The 25034-nt window shown below is 39.3% G+C and overlaps 1 non-coding gene across 1 annotated transcript; it reads right to left on the bottom strand.

Annotated features, from left to right (window-relative positions):
- Positions 1–20593: 20593 nt before the first annotated feature.
- On the bottom strand, positions 20594–20700 carry LOC116121789. The gene has a single exon (XR_004126775.1). It is a non-coding gene; the product is annotated as a small nucleolar RNA R71 (small nucleolar RNA).
- Between the last annotated feature and the right edge of the window lie 4334 nt (positions 20701–25034).

The raw sequence follows: 25034 nt of genomic DNA, 5'->3' as shown, positions 1-25034 counted from the left end.
AAACATCAACGCCCAGATTGGTGAAGCAGCTATGTTGCATATCGTACAACATTTGGGTCTGCTCTGCCATCCAATCTTGACGTTGTTCCATCCGGTTCACTTTGTCCAAAATTTGCTACAGCAGCTCCTTTGTTGTGGATGTTGAACTGGATGTTGTGGCAGCTTCTGTGGTTATTTGTCTTTTCATTCCAGAGCTGGGTCCTTCTTTGGGAGGACGCTCAAGTAGCTTGTGATAGTAGTTGGTGTCGAGGGGTGGGGCAAGATGAATAAGTGGTTCATCATCAGCCTTCTTGACTTTCGCTTGAGTGCACAGCTCAGTGATGAGATATGGGAAGGCGAAGCTCCCTCGCCCTGGTTTGGCTACATGTTGTATACTCGCCATGATAATATTCCCCACATCCATTTTCTTTCCAGTGGCAATGGAATAAAGCAACACTACTCGCTCAAAAGCCACTGTACTATAATGCGTCTCCGGAACCATCCTCGCACACACAAAATATTGCCACAATCTAGCCATAGGAATCAAATTTGTTCCCTTAATGCTCTTTCTCCCCTTCTTTGAAATCTCCCAAGAGGTACCCGGCTTTGCTATGACCTTAAGAATCTCCTCCTCCTTAAACTGCCTCTTTCTAAATTCCTAGTACTCATCACGGTCAATTGGAGTCAGTTTGTAGAAATCATTGATAACCTTCGCATCGATTGGCACATCAACACCTCTCACATAAACATGCCCGGGATCACACTCAGGAAAGTTGGCATGGAATTCTCTCACGATTGGCTCTATGGCTAGATGTTCGGGTTCCCTCATGAAGATATCCCAATTTCTCCCTCGGTTCCACTCTTCTCTATGGATTGTGGTCAAACCCCTCTCGACAATAAATCCCTTATCTTTTCTTTTGATTGCGCTTTCATAACGCTGCCGAGCCTTCTCACTCACAAACCTATTGTCGACTTGTTTCCCTTTACCCTTGGGAGCTGTTTTGATTGGCATTTTTGGTTTTCACCGTGATTACTTAAAGCTACCCCCAAACTAAAATTTCAACTCGACAATTCAACGCTAAAGTACTCTTGCTACAAACCACAATCGCTCCTAAATTCACCAAGGTTTCAAAAATTACACCTACACCCCCAAATTCACAACCCTTCCAAACTCAATCAAAACACTTCCAAATCGAAAACCCAACTTCCTCAACACCACACAAATCAAAATCCACACTTCTTGACTCAAAATCAACCTACAAACTTCACCAAAATTCACAACTCAACACATTCAATCAATTTCTCAAATTCAAAACATTAACAAACGAAATTGATCAAATTAAAGGCTGAAGAACTCGAAATCTTACCAATCCCGTGATGAATGCACCACCAATCTCACCAATTTTGGCCCAAATTGCAAGATCCCCAATTTTTGAAAACCTAGGGTTTCCAAAATTTTCTTCAAAAATTCGCAAAAATCCTTGACAAAGTGAGTTGATTTAGTGTTTGTAAGGGTTAAGGAGTGAAGTATAGGGACAGAAATTCACTGGAGAATCTTTGGATTGAAGGTAGAAGTGTTTGGCTCTTGAGTGAGTTTTGAAACTTTTCGCGAAAAAAAAAAAATGACTCGAGTATATATAGAAAACAGACTTCACCACAGCGAAGTTCTTTAGTCAATTGCAAAACCCAGTCGATGCCATGGCGAAGAAAATTTCTCGCTGTGACGAAAAAATGCAGTGAAAACATTGCTGCGGCGAAATTTCCTTAGCACAATTCCGCAATACCGTTTATGCCGTGGTGAAAAATTCCAGGGAATACAACGCCTCGGCGAAGAATGAACTTCACCGTAGCGAAGTCTGGAACTTTTCGAATCCAATTTTGTGCAAAGTGTCCATCGCCGCGGCGAAAACTGGAAATTTCTGCTTTTTCGCCATAATTCGATCGTTCACCTGAAACATCCAAAAACAACCGAGATTAAATTTATCCTAAATCAGAAAACAACTAAACAAATTCAAAAACAACAAACAAATAAACAACAAATGAAAACACTTGGGTTGCCTCCCAAGAAGCGCTTGTTTATAGTTGGAAGCTGCACTTTTTCAAGTCATCATTCCGGAATGTCAAGTTGGACGGGTAGTGACTTGCAACTCATCGCCCCATCAATGTATGGCTTCAATCTTTGTCCATTGACCTTAAATGTGCCTTTTTCTTCATGGGAAACCTCCACTGCTCCGTATGGGTAGACTTCGGTAACTATGAAAGGTCTGGACCATCTAGACTTAAGTTTTCCAGGAAAAAGCCTAAGTCTAGAATTGTACAACAAAACTTTCTGACCCACTTCAAAGTTCTTCTTTGTGATATGCTTATCATGCCATCTCTTGGTCTTTTCTTTGTAAATCCGGGCATTCTCATACGCTTCATGATGAAACTCGTCCAGTTCATTCAATTTCAGCAGCCTTTCCTCCCCAGCAGCTCGTAAATCCATGTTTAGCTGCTTGACTACCCAATATGCCTTATGCTCGAGTTCCACCAGCAAGTGAGATGCTTTCCCATATACCAACCGGAACGGAGACATACCAATTGGAGTCTTGAATGTAGTGCGGTATGCCCATAATGCATCATCTAACTTCTGTGACCAATCCTTCCTGGATGCATTGGCTGTCTTCTCTAAAATTCTTTTCAACTCTCTATTCGATAGTTCCACTTGCCTGCTGGTCTGAGGATAGTATGGTGTGGCCACTCTATGTTTCACTCCATATTTTCCCAACAGAGCATCAAATTGCCTATTGCAAAAATGCGATCCTCCATCACTGATGATTGCCCGTGGTACTTCAAATCTTGAGAAAATGTTCTTTCTCACAAAGTTAACCACCACCCTGGCATCATTGGATGGTAATGCAACTACTTCCACCCATTTGGATACATAGTCCATAGCCACTAAGATGTACATATTTCCAAAAGAATTTGGGAAAGGACCTATGAAGTCAATTCCCCACACAACAATTCAACAACCAGAATGTTATTCAACGACATCTCATCTCTCCTTGAAATATTTCCACTCCGTTGACATTGATCACATTCCTGAACTACCCGGAAGGCATCCTTGAATAGGGTTGGCCAATAAAATCCAGATTGAAGAACCTTGGCCGCTGTCCTAGTTCCTCCAAAATGACCACCCACTTCCCTCTCTTGGCAATGCCGTAAAATACTTTCCATCTCCTCTTCCGGGACACATCTACGTATTTGATCAGCACAGTGTTTATACAAAAATGGTTCTTCCCAGTAATAATACTTCAAGTCAGAGAAAAACTTCCTCTTCTATTGGAAAGTCATGCCATTTGGGAGCACTCTCGATGATAAATAGTTTGCAATATCTGCATACCATGGTGCTTCTTCAACTCTTATCAATTTCTCATCCGAGAAGGTCTCTTTAATTTGAGTTTCCTCTTCACTTACCTGGGTTAGTCGTTCAATACTTGTCAAATGATCCGCCACCACATTTTTTGACACTTTTTTATCTCGGATCTCCAACTCAAACTCTTGTAGTAATAGGATCCATCTTATCAGCCTTGGTTTTGCTTCTTGCTTTGCCAACAGATGCTTGAGCGCTGAATGATCTGTGTAGACTATTACCTTAGCACCTAGCAAATAAGAACGAAATTTGTCAAATGCAAACACAATGGCTAACAGCTCTTTTTCAGTCGTGGTGTAATTCAACTGTGCATCAGTAAGTGTCTTGCTAGCATACTAAATTACGTGCAAAACTTTGTTCTTCCTTTGTCCTAAAACTACTTCTAATGCAAAATCACTAGCATCACACATCAATTCAAAAGGTAGTCCCCAATCGGGAACTGCAATAATGGGTGTAGATACTAATAATTTCTTAAGAGTTTGAAAAACATGCATGCATTCATCATCAAAATCAAAAGAGACATCTTTAATCAGTAAATTGTACAGGAGTTTAGAGATTTTAGTGAAATCTTTGATAAACCATCTATAGAACCTCGCATGCCCTAAGAAACTCTGGACTGCCTTAATGTTTGCAGGTGGTGGCAGCTTCTCAATCACTTTTGTTTTGGCTCGATCCACTTCAATGCCATCCTTTGAAATTCGGTGACCGAGTACAATTCCTTCCTACACCATGAAATGGCATTTCTCCCAGTTGAGCACCAAATTTGTATCCTGACAACGCTGTAAAACAAATGAGAGATTAGATAAGTAGTTATCAAAAGAAGAACCGAAAACAGAGAAGTCATCCATGAAGACTTCTATGAATCGTTCCACCATGTCACCAAAAATTGACATCATGCATCGTTGGAAGGTGGCCGGTGCATTGCATAACCTAAAAGGCATCCGTCTATATGCAAAGGTGCCATAAGGACAAGTGAATGTTATCTTCTTGTAACAACTGCTGTAAACTAGTACAATGCATGCATAATAACAATAGAAAATTGGGCCCAAAACTTTCTTTTCCTTATTAGTCATATGTCTTTTATACACAAAGAGTATTGTTTACAAAAATCATTTTTAAAAGACATAACAGGGGAAACAGTGTAGCTATTGCTCCTCGCTTACTGACACCCCTCCGACTGCATCATCACCTAGATCCTGCATCCACAAAGGAAAATAACGGGGTGAGCACAAAATAATGCTCAGTAAGTAAAACCCTTTATCTGTCTATCCCCGTATGTTTTACTCTTAATTCTTTCCTTACACTATTTCTGTTTCTATTTCTGTTTCTACTAAATGTCATGGCCTCATCATACCGGAGGTACGGCCGAATGGCGTTCACACAGCACCATCTCACTCTCCATGACTATCGGGTGGAATTCACACAGTACCAACCCGTTCTTAGTGACTACCGAGTGGGGATCATGAAGCACCTACCCGGTTTTCATAACTATCGGGTAACAATCACCAAGCATTAACCCGTCTCTAATCACTGTCGGGTGATGATCACAAAGCATCAACCCACTTCTAATAAATGTCGGATGATGATCACAAAGCATCAACCCCTTATCTAATAACTAACCGGGTGGTGGTCACAAAGCATCCACCCGTTTCTAATACTTATCGGGTGATGATCACAAAGCATCAACCCACTTCTAATAAATGTCGGATGATGATCACAAAGCATCAACCCCTTCTCTAATAACTAACCGGGTGGTGGTCACAAAGCATCCACCCGTTTCTAATACTTATCGGGTGATGATCACAAAGCATCAACCCATTTCTAATAACTATTCGGGTGATGATCACAAAGCATCAACCCACTTCTAATAAATGTCGGATGATGATCACAAAGCATCAACCCCTTCTCTAATAACTAACCGGGTGGTGGTCACAAAGCATCCACCCGTTTCTAATACTTATCGGGTGATGATCACAAAGCATCAACCCATTTCTAATGGCTATTCGGGTGGTGATCACAAAGCATCAACCCGATTCTCATAACTGTCGGGTGATGATCACAAAGCATCAACCCATTTCTACTACTCTTCTCATTCACTCTACTCTAGCACTTCTCATTCTCTCTACCCTTAGAGTAGTTGCATCCACAAAGTTCTCTACTCATAGAGCAAGTGCATACACAAAGTTTCCTACTCTTTCTTAGGTCACTTCTCAATGCACAATTAATGCCTATGGATGGTTCATCTCCACTAATGCACTTATGAAATGCCAACATGCAATGTTGCAAGAATTAAGGTTCACTACTCATACTCAAACCTCTATTAGGCATTTCATCAAACAACTCAAGTGCATAATAAAACTCTACTATAACAATAATTCTAAATCTTTCTCTAACCATCCAAAATGGGGAGAAACCCCCTCACATAGCCACATATCCTGCCAAAGAAAGACACTTCCAAAAGGATTCCTCAATACCCTTCAATTCCATCTCAAACTACCTTTCCAACCCACATCTCACTTCTTATATTTGCAATGTATAAACAATCACAAAGCACTAGAAATCTCTATTTAAGCCTCAATAACATGGCATATAACATGTATATAACATACATACATAAGTGCTATCAAAACCCTAATCAAGAAAATTCCCAAATCTCAACTTGGGTTGGGGTTTACTTACCTTGTTATGGAGAGACTTCACTAACTCTTCCTTTCACTTGGTTTGCTTGACTTTTTCTCTACTCTTAAACAAAAGAACAAAAACCCTCAATATTCAATATATACAAAAACTCACAAAGCTTCACAACCAAAGTAAGAATCCTTACCTTAGGATGCCTTAGGTTGATTTTCTACCCCAAATCACTCCAAAAGCCCTTTAAAACTCCTTGATCAAAAGAAAGAGAATTTGAGAGGAAGCAAGAGAGGAGAGTGGCGATGGAGAAGAAGAATGAAGGGTTTGCAATGACTTAATTCCTTTTAATGAAATTTATACACAAGCATTCCCATTTTGCCCTTACTCTTCTTTGGGAATTCTATCTATATCCTTTGATTCATTACAAACACACCCCCATATCAACATATTCTCCATGAAAATTCCTTACATTTTACTCCCCACTTTTCCTGCTAATTAGGGGTAGAATGGTCAAATTGCCCTTAGGGAAGAAAATATCTAAAACTTAACAAACATTTTGGTTGGCACGTCGCCGCGGCGAGGAAGCTTCTGTCGCTGCGGCGAAACTGTCCAGCAGCTTCCCGTGGCTTCAACACCTCTTCGCCGCGGCGAAGATTCTTCTTCGCCCCGGCGAAGCTTGGCACACTGAACTTCTTCTATTTTCAACCAATTTCAGGGCAAGTATTCAACACCACGCTCAATCAAAGGTCAACCAAACAATATTACCAAGAAACCAACTCAAATAAGAGCAAAAGAAGAAACAACAACTATGTACCTCAAGTGGGGCGTTACACTTCTCTTGATCTTCAAGAGTAATGGAAATCTGATTATAACCTGAAAAACCATCCAAGAAACAATAATAAGCATGGCTTGCCAATCTTTCCAACATTTGATCGATGAAGGGAAGTGGAAAATGATCCTTCCTTGTCGCTTCATTCAGTTTCCTGTAATCAATGCACACCCTCCAACCCGTGACTATCCTAGTTGGTATCGATTCATTGTTGTCATTCTTAATCACCGTGATACCTCCTTTCTTTGGAACCACTTGCACTGGGCTTACCCATGGACTATCTGAAATAGGATAGATTATGCCTGCATCTAAAAGTTTCACCACTTCCTTCATAGAAGGATTCAATCTCTGTTGTGGTTGCACTCTAGGTTTGACATCATCTTCCATGAGTATCTTGTGCATACAGAAAGATGGAGAGATACCCCTAATGTTCGATATGGTCCATCCAATTACTGATTTGTGCACCCTTAACACCCGAATCAACCGCTCTTCCTCTAATTTACTCAGCCCTGCGTTGATGATCACTGGAAAAGTTTCTGATTCACCAAGATACACATATTTGAGGTGAGAAGGTAAAGGCTTCAGTTCAAGTTTTGGAGGTTCTTCCTTTCTTGCCTTTTCCTTCTTCTTTTCAATGTCAAATTCTCCAAATTCTGGATCTTGACTTGCGGTTATCGACTGAAGTGCTTCTAAAAGTCTAGCATACTCATTCTTCACCGGCTTATCTACGTTTTTTATTGGGCAATGCAAGCTTCTAAAGGTAGTTGAGGGGTGTTCTCTTCAATGGAATCGGCTACTAGTCTATCCACCAAGTCCACACTAAAACATGAATCAGACTCTGATGGAAATTTCATGGCCTCAAACACATTGAATGTCACCGTTTCCTCCTGAACCCTTAACAACAATTTTCTTTCTTGCACATCAATTAGGGCTCTTCTGGTGGCAAGAAATGGTCTCCCCAAGATGAGAGGCATTTCCTTGTCCTCTTCCATATCCAGCATGACGAAATCCGCTGGAAAGATGACTTTATCCACCTTGACCAATACATCTTCCACCATGCCCTTCGGATGCTTGATGGATCTATCTGCAAGCTATAAAGAAATGGTCATTGGCTTCACTTCGCCAATCCCTTGTCTCCTGAAAACAGAAAAAGGCATTAGGTTTATGCTTGCACCTAGATCACATAAAACTCAATCAAAAGTAATATCTCCTATAACACAAGGGATAGTGAAACTCCCTGGATCTTTGAGTTTCGGTGGCAGCTTCTTCTATAGAATGGCACTACACTCCTCCGTAAGCATCACTATTTCCTCCTCTTCCAACTTTATTTTGTTCGACAGAATTTCCTTGAGGAATTTTACGTAGCTCGGCATCTGCAAAAGGAATGTTAATATGCAATTTTTTAAATATTTCAATGAATTTTGTAAACTGCTAATCCTGATTTTTCTTTCTAAGCCTCTAAAGAAAAGGCACAAGAGGGGTGTGATGTGCCAACTCTGGTGCAATCTCGAGAAATGGCAATTTTTCTTTCTTTTGCTTTTGCCTCTCTTCCTTCTTTTGTTCAACTTCCCTGGAACTCGTTGGTTTCTCTTTAACGATGATCTCTTCATCGACTTCTTCATCAAAATCTTCCTTATCCTTTGGTAGGCTTTCTTCTTTCCTTGTTTCTTCCACCTCTTCCAAGACTGTTCCACTCTGTAGCGTTATTGCATTCGCTTGTTCATGTGGATTTGTCACTGTGTTGCTTGGTAGGGAACCTTGTTGTCACTCATTCAATTTTTCTGCTATTTGCCCCACCTGTACCTCCAAGTTTCGAATGGACGCCCTTTGGTTTCTAAAAGTTGCCCTTGTCTCATTCATGAAACCTGTGGTCTCCTGCATGAATTTCTCGAACATATCCTCCAATTTTGACAATCTCTGCTCCCCTGGTTGATTATTCACCCCCACTTGGTTGTTTGGCATCTTTCTTTGGTTCCATTGGTTATTCTACTGATTTTGATTGCCCCAAGACAAGTTTGGATGATTCTTCCAACTAGGATTATATGTGTTGGAATAAGGATTGTTCTGTTGTCTTTGATTTCCTGCCAAGTAGTTAACTTGTTCTGATGATGATGAAGCTGAAGAAAAAGTGTTCCCCACTTGACATTCATTGCTCATGTGGTTACCTGCACAAAAATCACAAGTTAATTGAGGTGCTTGAATAGAATTCACTTGCATACCTCCCAATTGCTTCCGAAGTGCTGTAAGTTGGGCAGAAATAGCCGTGTATGCATCAACTTCATGAAGACCCATAGATTTCTTTGATTGCATCCTCTAATTCTGTCTTTGATAGTTGTTACTTGCCAGAACTTCAAGCAACTCATAAGCTTCTTCAGGTGTCTTGTTTTACAATGCTCCTCCCAATGCTGTATCCACCATCATTTGCACATTAACCATCAACCCATTATAGAACGTTTGGACTTGCATCCAAACTGGCAAACTATGGTGTGGACACCTCCTCAGTAGTTCCTTGTATCTTTCCCAAGCCTTATATAGTGATTCAGACTCTTCTTGTAGAAACGATGTGATGTCATTTCTCATCTTTGTAGATTTTACTGGAGGAAAGAATTTGGTTAGGAACTTCTGTGCTAATTCATTCCAGGTTGTGATCGTTCTGGTGGTAGTGCCATTAACCAGCCCTTTGCTTTATCCCTTAATGAAAAAGGGAACAATCTCAATCTGATGGCGTCATCTAACCCTCCATTTGACTTGAAGGTATCGCAAATCTCTAAAAAGTTTGCAATGTGTAGATTTGGATCTTCCTTCAAATCTCCCTTAAACTGTATCGACTGTTGGATCATCTGGATGATTGCCGGCTTTATTTCGAAGTTGTTGGCTTGTACTGCTAGTCTACTTATACTTGAACCACTGCCATCAACCGTGGGAACTGAGAATTCCCTTAACAACTATAGCCTCTCGATCTCTTCTCTCTTTGTTAAGTCTTCTTATGGTTCTTTCAATCTCTGGATCAACAGGAACCACTGACTGACGTCTAGCTCTTCGCATAAACTGCAAAGAAAGGGAGAAAGCGTGAGATCACAAGCTAACAAAAAAGAACAACAAAAATTAAACTATTAAACAATTAAAACAAAAATTAAACTCCAATCTAGGTAACACAAGAAAAGTTCAATGTTAACAAAAAAAAAAAAAAAAATCAATAGCCAGCAACGGCGCCAAAAACTTGATGCGTTGTAACTATAACATGCAATGTATAGCAAGTGCACTAGTCGCAAAAAGTAATAAAGTGATAAGTAAAGTAACAAACTATGTGTAACTTATCGTATGACATTATGGTAAGTACTAATAATATTTTAGTTATAACATGTAACAATATTTTAATGATTCTAAAGAATATTAACAAACTATGTGTAACTTATCGTATGTTATAAAAACAATTGGTGGTAGCAAAAACATTACTGATATTATTATGCTATACAACGTTGGAATTATCAATTGGTATGGATTGACGACTTAGTAAAGAGGGTAGATTTGGGGCTATATTAGTTGAGGGATAAGGTTTTCTTTGGTGTTTTTTTATCCGTTTAGAGAAGCATCCTATACACGCATTTGTTTTGCATATTTCTTTATTTCCTTTAAACTTATTGGAATAGTGATAATTGGAGGGTAAAAAGCGTGTAGAATAAGGACTTGACACGTGTCCCAAAAATGGGCCATCACCTAGCAGAGGAAACTTATAAGGGAAGAATGAAAGCCTCGTTTCCCAAAGTTAGGTGCCCACTTGCATGAAGAGAGCTTCACCAGTAAGAATGCTGTCCAATCTTCTTTCCACGTGTTCGCTTGCATGAGGATTACTTAATTCATCAAAATAAGAATGCAGCACTCCATGCCCAGTTGCACGTAAACTACTTCACACCCAAGATTACCCACAGAACATTATAAATAGGGGGTCCTCGCCCCACACAAGGGATATCAACATCTTTTTTGTAATGCTTTCTTTCTAGCTAGTATACTCATAAAATAATCACTAAAAGTCATTAAAAATATATATAAGAAAATACACATATATATACGAGTAATAAAGTATGGGCCCATATTTAATTTTTCTTTATATACAAATATTTACAAAATGTTCTCAAAAATAGCAACTTGACAGTGTAGCCCGACCTTTCCACTACGTGACGTTCCGAGCGACCGCAACTCACCTATTACCTGCAAAACATTAAAAACAACGGAGTGAGCACTAATGGCTCAATAAGTAAACCCACTATGCTACCCTTCTCTCTCTCCGTTGCTTAAAATTCCAAATTTTCTTTCCTTACATCACATTTCCCGATTATTCTATATTCTTTCCCTGTTCTTCTCTCTGTTCTTTCTCTATTCTTTCTCTGTTTTCTAAATTTTTCACTACCCATGATAATGAGCATGGTATTATGCATATTCATGATGCAAATGCACAAATGCATAAATTATGCATTTTCTTTTCTATTTTTCTTATTCTGTTTTCTTTTTCTTTTTCTTTATTTCTTTCTTTCTTTTCTAATCTTTCTTTCTATTCTTTTCTAGTCTTTCTTTCTATTCTTTCTATTTTTTTTTCTTTCTTTTCTATTCTTTCTATTCTTGCTGATCGGACTCGGTTGAGGCATGGATTTGGAGCCTTGGCCGTGTGTGTAACGCCCCCCCTGAGGTACGTAGTTATTGTTTCCTCTTTCGCTCTTATTTGAGTTGGTTTTTGGTAATATTGTTTGATTGAGTGTTGTGTCGAATGCTTGCCCTGAAATTGGTTGAAAATAGAAGAAGTTTAGTGTTTCAGTCTTCGCCGGGGCGAAGAAGAATCTTCGCCGCGGCGAAGAGGTGTTGAAGCCACGGGGAAGCTGCTGGACAGTTTCGCCGCGGCGACAGAAGTTTCTTCGCCGCNTTGATGTAGAGATTTGTATATCAAGTAAAGTTAGTTTCTAGGCCCACTATTTTACACTTATATACATATATGTTTTTCTATGTCATATTTGGTGATTTCACTTTATATTTCCCAAAGTATACCAGCTAGAGAGGACTATTACATTGCCGATTCTTGTTACGCTTAGCAAGGAGCTTCCAGGAATTTTTCTTATTCCCTTTTTTGTGAGCTACAAAGAAGTTCCTGGTTTGGCTATCTTTTGGAGAATTTCATCATAATCAGGATTTTTCAAAATCCCCCTATACTTATCATGTGCCACCGCTCTTAAACCATAAAACTCATTAAAAACAGCGGCGGTGCAAGGAACTTCAACACCCCTAACATATACTTGCATTTTTGTTGTCAGGAAAGTTGGCATAAAATTCCCGAACAATGGGCTCTACGACTGATGCGTTGTAATTACAACATGCAGTGTGTAGCAAGTGCACTAGTCGCGAAAAGTAATAAAGTGATAAGTAAAGTATCGTTCCCATGAGGATTGCTTGTTAAGCACTGATTTTCCTAATTGTTTGACAAGTTGGAAAAAACGAAAACTCTTTGGATTTGCAGGATGAATTTAAGCTAAAGTGAAAACAAAATTTACTACGTACTTAAAAGGCTAATTAATGACAGTAAAACTAATTCAAGAGAAAATATCAATTAAAGTAAACGGTTAGGGTTTTGACTTCACTAGGATTTTATGAAATAATCTACGAATTATGCTACTTCTACACTTACATGCACAGATTATAAATCAGACTCCCTAATGTGTAAAACAAACATTCTCAGGCTATATTCTCCTACTTTTCCCTATTAAGCTTCCTCACCCAACAAATTGAAGATTAATAGATCCAAGTTCGTTAAGCTAATGGAATCCTAATTTGATTTCATTGATTCTCAAACCTATCTCTAACGTTCAATACAACAATGGCGATTACCCTAAGAAGCTCATATATGATTCATTTCTCAATCTCATCATGTTCAACAAATAAACTTAATAAAAACAATAATAATCACACAATCCATGCAATAGAATGTAAAAGCAACAATAATCTATTGATTAAACATAAAAATCCTAATTACATCAAAACCCTAACCCAAAGAGAGTTAGTTCATATTGAAATTAAAACAAATAGAAATAAAAACAGTAAATAAAGCATTCAACATGTTGGAATCAAGAAAAGAGAACAAAAATCTTCCCTAATTGATGAATCCAAAGAGTTAATCTCCAATCTTCTCGCATTTTCTCCCAAAAATGTCGAACCCCTAATAAAATGGTTAAGTTTTTCTTATATAGTCAGTCCAAAAACCTAAAACTCGCCTAAAACGGAACTGTGCGTTTTAATAAAAACTGGAACTTGCAGACTTCGCCGTGGCAAAGAATAAACTTCGCTGCGGCAACGAATTCTCGAGAGCTTATCGCCGCGGCGAACTATTCTGAACAATTCTAAAATTATGGAATTGCCCTCTGCTTGCTTCCTTGCTTGAATCTCAATCTTTGGTGCTCTCCAATAGGAACAAGCTTCATAATGCTTCAAATCTGCTTCAGAACTTCCCCGAATTCTGAGATTCACTTGCTTCTGGGTCCAGAAACTCAATTCCGCTCTTTATTTGCTCAAAGTTCACGTTTCGGCCTGAAACATAAAACATATGAAATTAAGTTGTAATTCAGGCAAAAACGACATAAGAAGTATCCTAAATCCGGCCAAAAAACCTAGATAAAACAGTATAATCCTAGGATTATCAAATAGCCTCAAACTTAAGACATGCTCGTCCCCGAGCATCAGGTACAAAATACGACTGAAAGAAAAACAACTAACAAACAAAACACAAAACAAAAAAATTGAAAATGAAATGAGAAAAATTAGACTCAAACTTAAACACAAAGAACTGCCTAGAATTTATACAAGTCTAAAAAATTGTTGAAACATTATTATTGGAAAATGCTTAACACTCCAAGAAGTTATAAATTGAATTGACTATTTTCTCTATCGGCCTCCTAAGTAGGTAATCCCCACTTCAGTCCACCTTCCGACTTCCCGGATTATTCTATGCAGAAATGTAAAGTTTATCAAATGGTGGTAGACTCCATAAGCCTAAGCATCGAACTACTCTCCACTAATGAGGATTAGACATCACTAAGGATCAAAAGGTCTTTACAGGCTTGTAATGTTAGGCTCGGTTAGTGGGCTCCAAAGAAAACGAAAAGATACACAAAGCAAGAGAACTTGGTTTCCTTTAAGCAAACACTATGAACAACATCAATTTCCACTTTCTTTTTCAACCGCTGCTCAAGGTGTCAACCCTTTTATAAACCTTAACATGTGCAATTCTTATTTTTGATTCTGAGATGAAACTCTCAAATTTCTATTTCTCAATTTTTTTTTTTTATTATTTTTTTTAACAACATTAATTTATTGAGGTCAATTACCCCTTATTCTTGCCCTTTTTGCGACCCCCAAACTTATTATTCTCTCACAACTCTCCAAGCTCTTTTGTGTCTGCCTTAGGTTCAGAATTCTCTTAAAGGTCGTGAAACATGTTTAGGGTGAAAGGTTTGGGCATTTTTGGTTGCACAAGAAGAATAGGACAGTGATGATTTCATAAGGCTCAAATGGGTGACTAGGGAATTTTTTTTTCATGGTTGGCTGGAAAGGGTCAAACGTTCCAAAAAACTGCCTAAATCAATTCCTCAATAATGTCTATTCCTAGAATTTCGCCACAAGTACTTCTCAACTAGGTTCTAGAGTCCACCAACATTATCAAGACTTCACCTAACCACATAAAATGTTTCTAAGCATGCCGAAAAATGAAAATGGTGGTTGAACCACTCAACAAACCTCTAGAAAGGAAAAATTCATCAACCAACCTGAACTTGAAGCAATGCTTAACATTTTCCATAAATAAAATCCCAACTATCCTATTCTCATCATAGACTTATGCAATACATCCTAGCCACAACAATCCAAAACACAAAAACAACTAAACACAAAACAAAATTTCAAATTTTCCTACCCCCAAACTAAAAATGACATTGTCCCCAATGTCACATCATGCATATCCCAGGAATAGAAAAACAAAATTAAAAAGGTACGAGATAGTTCCCTGATTAATCCGTGAAGTCTGATTTCCGTTCAACAGCATGCACACCCATTCCTGGGCTTCCTCATCATAATCATCTGTAAAACAAATTCAATTCTGTGGTGTCCACTATGCTAGAAATTTCCACTGACTAATATGAAAATATTACAACCTAATCTCACCCTTGCAAATTAACTAGAATAGTCAAACAACAATTAACAATCTAAAAAGAAAAGAAAATTAGTTCCAATGTACAAAACAAAAACAAGAACAAATGAACACATAAAATACAAAAACAAGTGCTCAGGTTTCATTCTTTGTCTTCCTCCTCGCCTTCAGTGTCATCATCTTCTTCCTCTTCTTGCCAGTCTTCCCATTGGAAGTTTGAAACATCAACGCCCAGATTGGTGCACCAGTTGTGTTGCATATCGTACAACATTCGGGTTTGCTCTGCCATCCAATCTTGACGTCGTTCCATCCGGTTCACCTTGTCCAAAATTTGCTGCAGCAGCTCCTTTGTCATGGATGTTGAACTGGATGTTGCGACAGCTTCTGTGGTTCTTTGTCTTTTCATTCTGGAGCTAGGTCCTTCTCTGGGAGGACGCTCAAGTAACTTGTGATAGTAGTTGGTGTTGAGGGGTGGGGCAAGTTGAATAAGTGGTTCATCATCTGCCTTCTTGACTCCCGCTCGAGTGCACAGCTCAGTGATGAGATGTGGGAAGGCGAAGCTCCCTCGCCCTAGTTTGCCTGCATGCCGTATACTCGCCATGACAATATTCCCCACATCCATTTTCTTTCCAGTGGCAATGGAATAAAGCAACACTGCCCGCTCAAAAGCCACTGTACTATAATGCGTCTCTGGAACCATCCTCGCACACACACAATACTGCCACAATCTAGCCACAGGAATCAAATTTGTTCCCTTAATGCTTCTTCTCCCCTTCTTTGAAATCTCCTAAGAGGTACTCAACTTTGCTATGACCTTAAGAATCTCATCCTCCTTAAACTGCCTCTTTCTAAATTCCTGGTACTCATCACGGTCAATTGGAGTAAGTTTGCAGAAATCATTGATAACCTTCGCATTGATTGGCACATCAATACCTCTCACATAAACATGCCCGGGATCACACTCAGGGAAGTTGGCATAGAATTCTCTCACTGTTGGCTCTATGGTTAAATATTCGGGTTTACTCATGAAGATATCCCAATTTCTCCCTCGGTTCCAATCTTCTCTATGGACTGTGGTTAGTCCTCTCTCGGCAATAAACATCTTGTCTTTTCTTTTGATTGCGCCTTCATAATGCTGTCGAGCCTTCTCATTAACAAACCTATTGTCGACTTGTTTCCCTTTACCCTTGGAAGCCATTTTGAGCGGCATTTTGATTTTCAATGTGATTACTCAAATCTACCCCTAAACTAAGAATTCAACCCGACACTTCAACGCTAAGGAACTCTTGCTACTAACCACAATCACTCCTAAATTCACCAAGGTTTTAAAAACTGCACCTACACCCCTAAATTAACACTCTTCCAAACTCAATCAAAATACTTCAAAATTGAAAACCCAACTTCTTCAACACAACACAACACAAATCAAACTCCACACTTCTTAATTCAAAATCAAACCGCAAACTACACCAAAATTCACAACTCAACACATTCAATCAATTTCTCAAATTTAAAGCATTAACAATCGAAATTGATCAAATTTAAGGCTGGAGAACTCGAAATCTTACCAATCGCATGATGAATGCACCACCAATCGCACCAATTTCGGCCCAAATTACAAGATCCCTAATTTTTGAAAACCTAGGGTTTCCAAACTTTTCTTCAAAATTTCACAAAAATCGTTGACAAAATGAGTTGATTTAGTGTTTGTGAAGGTTAAGGATTGGAGTAGAGGGAAGGAAATGCACTGGAAAATCTCTAGATTAAAGGTGGAAGTGTTTGGCTCTTGGGTGTTTTTGTTGAAAAGTTTCGCGAAAATGAAAAGTCACGCGAGTATATATAGAAAATAGACTTCGCAGCGGCGAAGTTCTTCATTCAATTGCAAAACCCAGTTGATGCCGCGGTGAAAAAATACAGTGAAAACAAAGCCGCGGCAAAGTTTCCTTAGCTCATTTGCGCAATACCGTTTATGCCGCGGCGAAAAATTCCAGGGAATAAAACGCCTTAGCGAAAACTAAACTTCGCTGCAGCAAAGTTTGGAATTTTCTGAATCCATTTTTGGGGAAGTGAGAATTCCGCTTTTCGCCCCAATTCCATCATTCAACTGAAACACCAAAAACAACGAAATTAATTTTATTCTAAATCATAAAACAACTAAACGAATTCAAAACAACAAACAAACAACTGAGAACACTTGAGTTGCCTCCCAAGAAGTGCTTGTTTATAGTCGGAAGCTTGACTTTCTCAAGTCATCATTCCGGGATGTCGAGTTTGATGGGTAGTGACTTGTAACTCATCACCTCAACAATGTATGGCTTCAACCGTTGTCTATTGACCTTAAATGTCCCTTTTTCTTCATGTGAAATCTCCACAGCTCCGTATGGGTAGACTTCGGTAACTATGAAGGATCCGAACCATCTAGACTTAAGTTTTCCAGGAAAAAGCCTAAGTCTAAAATTGTACAATAAAACTTTCTGACCCACTTCAAAGTTCTTTTTCGTGATATGCTTATCATGCCACATCTTGGTCTTTTCTTTGTAAATCCGGGCATTCTCATACGCTTCATGGCGAAACTCATCAAGTTCCTTCAATTTCAGCATCCTTTCCTCCCCAACAGCTTGTAAATCCATGTTTAGCTGCTTGACTGCCCAATATGTCTTATACACAAGTTCCACCGGCAAGTGACATGCCTTCCCATATACCAACTGGAACGGAGACATACCAATTGGAGTCTTAAATGCAGTGTGGTATGCCTATAATGCATCATCCAACTTCTATGACCAGTCCTTCCTAGACGCGTTAAGTGTCTTCTCTAAAATTCTTTTTAGTTCTCTATTCGACAGTTCCACTTACCCGCTAGTCTGAGGATGGTATGGTGCGGCCACTCTATGTTTCACTCCATATTTTCCCAAAAGAGCATCAAATTGCCTATTGCAAAAATGCGATCCTTCATCACTGATGATTGCCCGTGGTACTCCAAATCTTGAGAAAATATTCTTTCTCACAAAGTTAACCACCACCCTGGCATCATTGGATGGTAATGCAACTGCTTCCACCCATTTGGACAAATAGTCCACAGCCACCAAGATGTACATATTGCCAAAAGAATTTGGGAAAGGACCCATGAAGTCAATTCCCCACACATCAAACAATTCAACAACTAGAATATTATTCAACGGCATCTCATCTCTCCTTGAAATATTTCCACTCCGTTGACATTGATCACATTCTTGAACTACCTGGAAAGCATCCTTGACTAGGGTTGGCTAATAAAATCTAGATTGAAGAACCTTGGCGCTGTCCTAGTTCCTCCAAAATGACCACCCACTTCCTTCTCATGGCAATGCCTTAAAATACTCTCCATCTCTTCTTCCGGGACATACCTACGAATCATCTAATATGCATAGTGTTTATACAGAAATGGTTCTTCCAAAAAACAAAACTTCAAGTCAGAGAAAAACTTCCTCTTTTGCCGGAAGGTGATAATCTGTGGATTATACCGTTTTTATTAGACTTTTTAGTCAGATTTCAGGTACTTTCTAGTTCATTTTGACCTGAATTGTTGCTTAATTCTTTACATTTCATGTTTTAGGTTAAAATGGACATTTTGAGCTAATTAAGACAGAATTGGAAATTCTGGACTCGGAAGTAAGCGGATCTCAGAAGTTGGGAGAGTTCTGAAGCAGGGTAAAGCACTATGAAGCTTGTTCCCAAGGGAGAGCACCGAAGATCGAAGAATCAAGCGAAGATGCAAGCAGAGGGGCAATTCTGTAAATTCAGAAATTGTTAGGAAGCTTCGCCACGATGAAGGTTGTTCTTCGCCACAGCGAAGTGCGCCAGTCACGCACCAAGTCTGCTTCTTTCTTCGCCACGACGAGATTTCTTCTTCGCCGCGGCGACGGTTGTAATTTCCAGTTTTGTAAAACGCACAGTTTAACTTTTGCGTGTTTTTCTGAGGAATTTGGGGTGAGATATAAATGAAAACACTTAGCCTTTTTGAGGGAGTCTTCGAATAGGGTTGAAGCAGCTTTTTACATTTCCTTAGTTTCATTTTGAGAAATTGTTAAGATTGAACAAGGGTAAAGATTTGATTTCGAACCAGGGGATTCGTCATTTTGGGGAGATTTCTTATCTTTTCTTTTATTTTCATTATGTTGAACTTTAGTATTTTCGTTTCTTTCATTTGTGTTCTTGATTTAGCCATGAACTAACCTATTTTGGGTTAGGGTTTTGATGTAGTTCGGATTTTAATGGGTTAGAAAGTTAATGATTATTAATTTCATATGATTTTGCTTTGATTGTGTGATTATTCTGTATTTATTGTTTGTATGTGATGAACATGATGAGATCGAGAGATGATTTATGTTAAGCGTCTTGGGTAATCACCGTTGTATTATTGGATGCTAGAGATAGATTCAAGAACCAACGAAATCAATCTAGGATTCTTGTGCTTAATGAATTTAGATTTATTAACTTTCATTTTGTTGGGTGCGGAAGGTTAATAGGGAAGAGTAGGACAACATAGCCTGAGAAGGTATGTTGGACACCTCAGAGAGTTCGATTTACAATCAATGCATGAGAATATGAATTTAGTTTAATTCTTAAAGTTTAACCCATAGAGTCTGAATGAAGTCAAAACCCTACCTATTTGTTTGAATTGATTTTACCCCGTTTAAATCTTGCTTTCATAGTTTAAGTTTATTTTAGTAAAATTTTGTTTTAATCATAGTTTAAATTGCTCCCTTTAATCCAAAAAGAATTCGATTGCTTCAACTTGAGAACGTTAGGAAACTTAGTGCTTAGCAACAATCCTTGTGGGAATGATACTCACTCATCATTATATTACTTGTGCGATTAGTATACTTGCTACATATTGCATGTTGTAGGAAACACGCATCAAGTTTTTGACGCCGTTGCCGGGGATTGAGTTTTAAGTTAACATTGAGTTTTTCTATAGTTAGCTAGATTGAAGTTTTAATTTTTGTTTTAAATTTTCAGTTAGTTTGTGATCTCACTTTCTTTTGTTGATTCTGTGCAGTTTGTACGAAGAGCGAGACGTCAACCAGTGGTTCCTGTTGATCTTGAGATTGAGAGAACCGCCAGATGACTTAACAGAGAGAGAAGAGAAAGAGAAAGAGAGGATTTAGTGGTTGAAATAGAAGAGATAGTGGTTGAAATGGCAGAACCAAAAAACAGGACACTAAGGGAATTCTCAGTTCCCACGGTTAATGGCAGTGGGTCGAGTATTACTAGGCCTACGGTGCAAGCCAACAACTTTGAGATTAAGCTGGCAATCATTCAGATGATCCAACAGTTGGTGAAGTTTAATGGTGATTTGAAGGAAGATCCGAATCAGCATATTGCAAATTTCTTGGAAATTTATGACACCTTCAAATTGAACTGAGTATCGGATGACGCCATTAGACTGAGGTTATTCCCATTCTCATTGGGGGATGAAGCAAAGGGGTGGTTAATGGCACTACCACCGGGAACTATCACAACTTGGATTGATCTAGCACAAAAGTTCCTCACTAAGTTCTTTCCTCTAGCTAAATCAGCAAAACTCAGATATGATATCACATCATTTCTACAAGATGAGTCTGAGTCATTGTATGAGGCTTGGGAGAGGTACAAGGAGTTAATGAGGAAATGTCCACACCATGGGTTGCCAGTTTGGCTTCAAGTCCAAACATTCTACAATGGACTGATAGGTAATGTGCAAACCATAGTGGATGCAGCATCAGGAGGAGCCTTGCAGAACAAGACACCAGAGGAGGCTTATGAGTTGCTTGAGGTTTTGGCAAGCAACAACTATCAAAGACCAAATGACAGAGCAATACTAAGAAAATATGCGGGTCTTCATGAAGTTGATGCCTTCACAACCATCTCAGCCCAACTCACAGCACTTCAGAAACAGTTGGGAAGTATGCAGGTAAACTCTGTACAAGTACCTCAACTAACTTGTGATTGTTATGCAGGAAACCATGTGAGCAGCGAGTGTCAAGTGGGAAACACATTTGCTTCGTCATCTTTATCATCGGAGTAAGTGAACTACTTGGCAGGAAATCAGAGACAACCAAACAACCCGTACTCCAACACATACAACCCGGGGTGGAGAAATCATCTAAATCTGACTTGGGAAAATCAGGGAAATCAGAACCAGCAAAATAATCAATGGAACCAGAGGATAGTTCCAAGTAACCAACAAGGGGTGAATAATCAACCGAGAGATCCAAGAGTGACAAAGTTGGAGGACATGTTTGGAAAATTCAGGAGACCACGAGTTTTATGAATGAGATGAGGACGAATTTTAGAAATCAAGGGGCGTCCATTCGGAATCTTGAGGTACAAATGGGCCAATTGGCCGAGAAGCTCAATGAGAGACCTCAAGGGTCTTAACCAAGCAACACGGTGACTAACCCACGTGAGCAAGCAAACACCATAATTTTGAGAAGTGGGACAGTTTTGGAAGAAGTTGAGCAAGCAAAAAAGGAAGATTCTGAAGAGGAAGTTGATGAAGAGATCATTGTTGAGGTGAAACCAAGCGGTTTAGAGGAAGAGAACAAGAAGAAGGAGGAAAGGAAAAAGAAGAAGGAGAAATTGCCATTCCCCGAGATACCACCAGAATTGGCACATCACACTCCACCCGTGCCTTTTCCTCAGAGACTGAAGAAGAAAAATCAGGATAAGCAGTTTTTAAAGTTTATTGAAATTTTAAAAAAATTGCATATTAACATTCCTTTTGCAGATGCATTGCAGCAGATGCCAAGCTATGCGAAGTTCCTAAAGGAAATCCTTTCGAACAAAAGGAAGTTAGAAGATGAGGAAACGGTAATGCTTACGGAGGAGTGCAGCGCCATTCTCTAGAAGAAGTTACCCCCGAAGCTCAAAGATCCAGGGAGTTTTACTATTCCTTGCATTATAGGAGATATTACTTTTGATCGTGTTTTGTGTGATTTAGGAGCTAGTATTAATTTGATGCCCTTTTCTGTTTTCAGGAGATTGGGAATTGGTGAAGTAAAGCCAACGACCATGTCATTGCAACTAGTGGATAGGTCCATAAAACACCTGAGGGGGATAGTAGAAGATGTGTTGGTGAAGGTGGGCAAGATAATCTTTCCGGAAAATTTTGTGGTGTTAGACATGGAAGAGGATAAGGAAATTCCTCTAATTTTGGGCCGACCATTCTTGGCCACGGGGAGAGCACTTATCGATGTGCAGGAAGGGAAGTTACTGTTGAGAGTTCAAGATGAAACAGTAACTTTCAATGTCTTTGAGGCGATGAAGTTTCCATCCAAAATGGATTCATGTTTTAGTGTCGATGTAGTGGATAAATTGATTGAGGAATCTTTAGAAGAGAACACCCCACAATTACCTCTAGAAGCATGTATAGCCAAATCTAAAACAGTAGAGGTAGATGATTCGACGAGTAATGAATGTGCTAGGTTGTTAGAAGCACTTCAACCAATAGATGAGAGCCAAGATGTAGAATTTGAGGAGTTCAATTTTGAAAAAGAGAAGGAAAAGGAAAAAAAATGAAGAACCTCCAAAGCTTGAGTTGAAACCTTTACCTTCCCACCTCAAATATGTATATCTTGGGGACTCAGAAACCATCCCAGTGATTATTAGTTCAGGATTGAGTAAATTGGAGGAAGAGCGTTTGATTAGGGTGTTGAGGGAACATAGACTAGCAATTGGATGGACGATTTCGGACATTAGAGGCATCTCACCATCATTTTGCATGCATAAGATACTCATGGAGGATGATATTAAGCCTAGGGTGCAACCACAACAAAGATTGAATCCTTCGATGAAGGAAGTGGTGAGAAAAGAGATGGTGAAACTCTTAGATGCGGGGATTATCTATCATATTTCTGACAGTCCATGGGTGAGCCCGGTACAAGTGGTCCCGAAGAAGAGAGGTATCACGGTAGTAAGGAATGAGAGTAATGAACTGATACCAACTAGGACGGTGATGGGCTGGAGAGTGTGCATTGATTACCGGAAATTGAATGAGGTGACAATAAAGGATCATTTTCCACTACCTTTCATTGATCAGATGTTGGAGAGGTTGGTAGGACATGCCTATTACTGTTTCCTGGATGGGTATTCAGGATACAACCAGATTGCCATCGCTCCTGAGGATCAAGAGAAAACGACTTGTCCCTATGGCACCTTTGCTTACCGAAGGATGCCTTTTGGGTTATGTAATGCACCAGCAACATTCCAAAGATCCATGATGACGATCTTTGGAAACATGGTGGAACGGTTCATAGAAGTCTTTATGGATGACTTCTCAGTTTTTGGTTCGTCTTTTGATAATTGTTTAACTAATCTTTCTCTTGTTTTGCAGCGATGTAAAAAGACGAACTTAGTACTAAATTAGGAGAAGTGTCACTTCATGGTCCAAGAGGGAATAGTGCTTGGGCATCAGATTTCAAAGGACAGAATAGAAGTTGACCGAGCAAAGACAGAAGTGATTGAGAAGCTGCCACCACCATCAAATGTCAAAGCAGTCTGAAGTTTCTTGAGGCATGCGGGGTTTTACAGACGATTCATCAAAGATTTTTCTAAGATTTCTAAACCCCTTTGCAATTTGTTGAATAAAGATGTTGTTTTTTACTTTAATGATGAATGCATGCACGCGTTTCTAACTCTTAAAAAATTATTAGTATCTGCACCTATTATTGCAGTTCCTGATTGGGGACTGCCATTTGAATTAATGTGTGATGCTAGTGATTTTGCTTTAGGGGTAGTTTTAGGACAGAGGAAAAACAAAGTGTTGCATGTAATTCAGTATGCTAGCAAAACACTCATTGATGCACAATTGAATTACACCACCACTGAAAAAGAATTGTTGGCTATAGTTTTTGCTTTTGACAAGTTTCGTTCATATTTGTTAGGTGCAAAGGTGATCGTATACACGGACCATTCAACACTCAGGCACCTTTTGGCAAAGCAAGAAGCAAAACCTCGGCTGATAAGATGGATATTACTACTTTAGGAGTTCGAGTTGGAAATTCGAGATAAGAAGGGGTCGAAAAATGTTGTGGCAGATCACCTGTTAAGGATTGAGAGACCAATCAAGGGAACTGAGGAGGAAATGCCAATTAGAGAAACGTTTTCGGATGAGAAATTGATGAGCGTGGAAGAAGCACCATGGTATGCGGATTTTGCAAATTATTTGTCATCAAGGGTGCTCCCAAGTGGTATGACGTTCCAACAAAAGAGAAAATTCTTCTCAGATTTGAAGTATTACTTTTGGGAAAAGCCATTTCTATACAGACACTGTGCTGACCAAGTGATACGGAGATGTGTCCCGGAGGAGGAGATGAAAAGCATTTTACGGCATTGTCACGAGAAGGAAGTTGGTGGTCATTTTGGAGGAGCTAGGACAGTAGCCAAGGTTTTACAATCGGGGTTTTATTGGCCAACCCTCTTCAAGGATTCCTTCCGGATGATTCAGGAGTGTGACCAATGTTAACGGGTGGGTAATATTTCAAAAAGAGATGAGATGCCATTGAACAACATCCTGATGGTTGAGCTTTTTGATGTGTGGGGGATTGATTTCATTGGTCCCTTCCCAAACTCTTTTGGGAATACATATATCTTGGTAGCAGTGGATTACGTGTCGAAGTGGGTTGAAGCAGTTGCATTGCCGACTAATGATGCCAGNAAGGATCATTTTCCACTACCTTTCATTGATCAGATGTTGGAGAGGTTGGTAGGACATGCCTATTACTGTTTCCTGGATGGGTATTCAGGATACAACCAGATTGCCATCGCTCCTGAGGATCAAGAGAAAACGACTTGTCCCTATGGCACCTTTGCTTACCGAAGGATGCCTTTTGGGTTATGTAATGCACCAGCAACATTCCAAAGATCCATGATGACGATCTTTGGAAACATGGTGGAACGGTTCATAGAAGTCTTTATGGATGACTTCTCAGTTTTTGGTTCGTCTTTTGATAATTGTTTAACTAATCTTTCTCTTGTTTTGC

The sequence above is a fragment of the Pistacia vera genome, unplaced genomic scaffold (assembly GCF_008641045.1).
Source record: "Pistacia vera cultivar Batoury unplaced genomic scaffold, PisVer_v2 Contig1282, whole genome shotgun sequence".
Taxonomy (NCBI): domain Eukaryota; kingdom Viridiplantae; phylum Streptophyta; class Magnoliopsida; order Sapindales; family Anacardiaceae; genus Pistacia; species Pistacia vera.
Note: the sequence above shows the minus strand (reverse complement) of the source record. Positions and strands in the feature narration are given on the sequence as shown.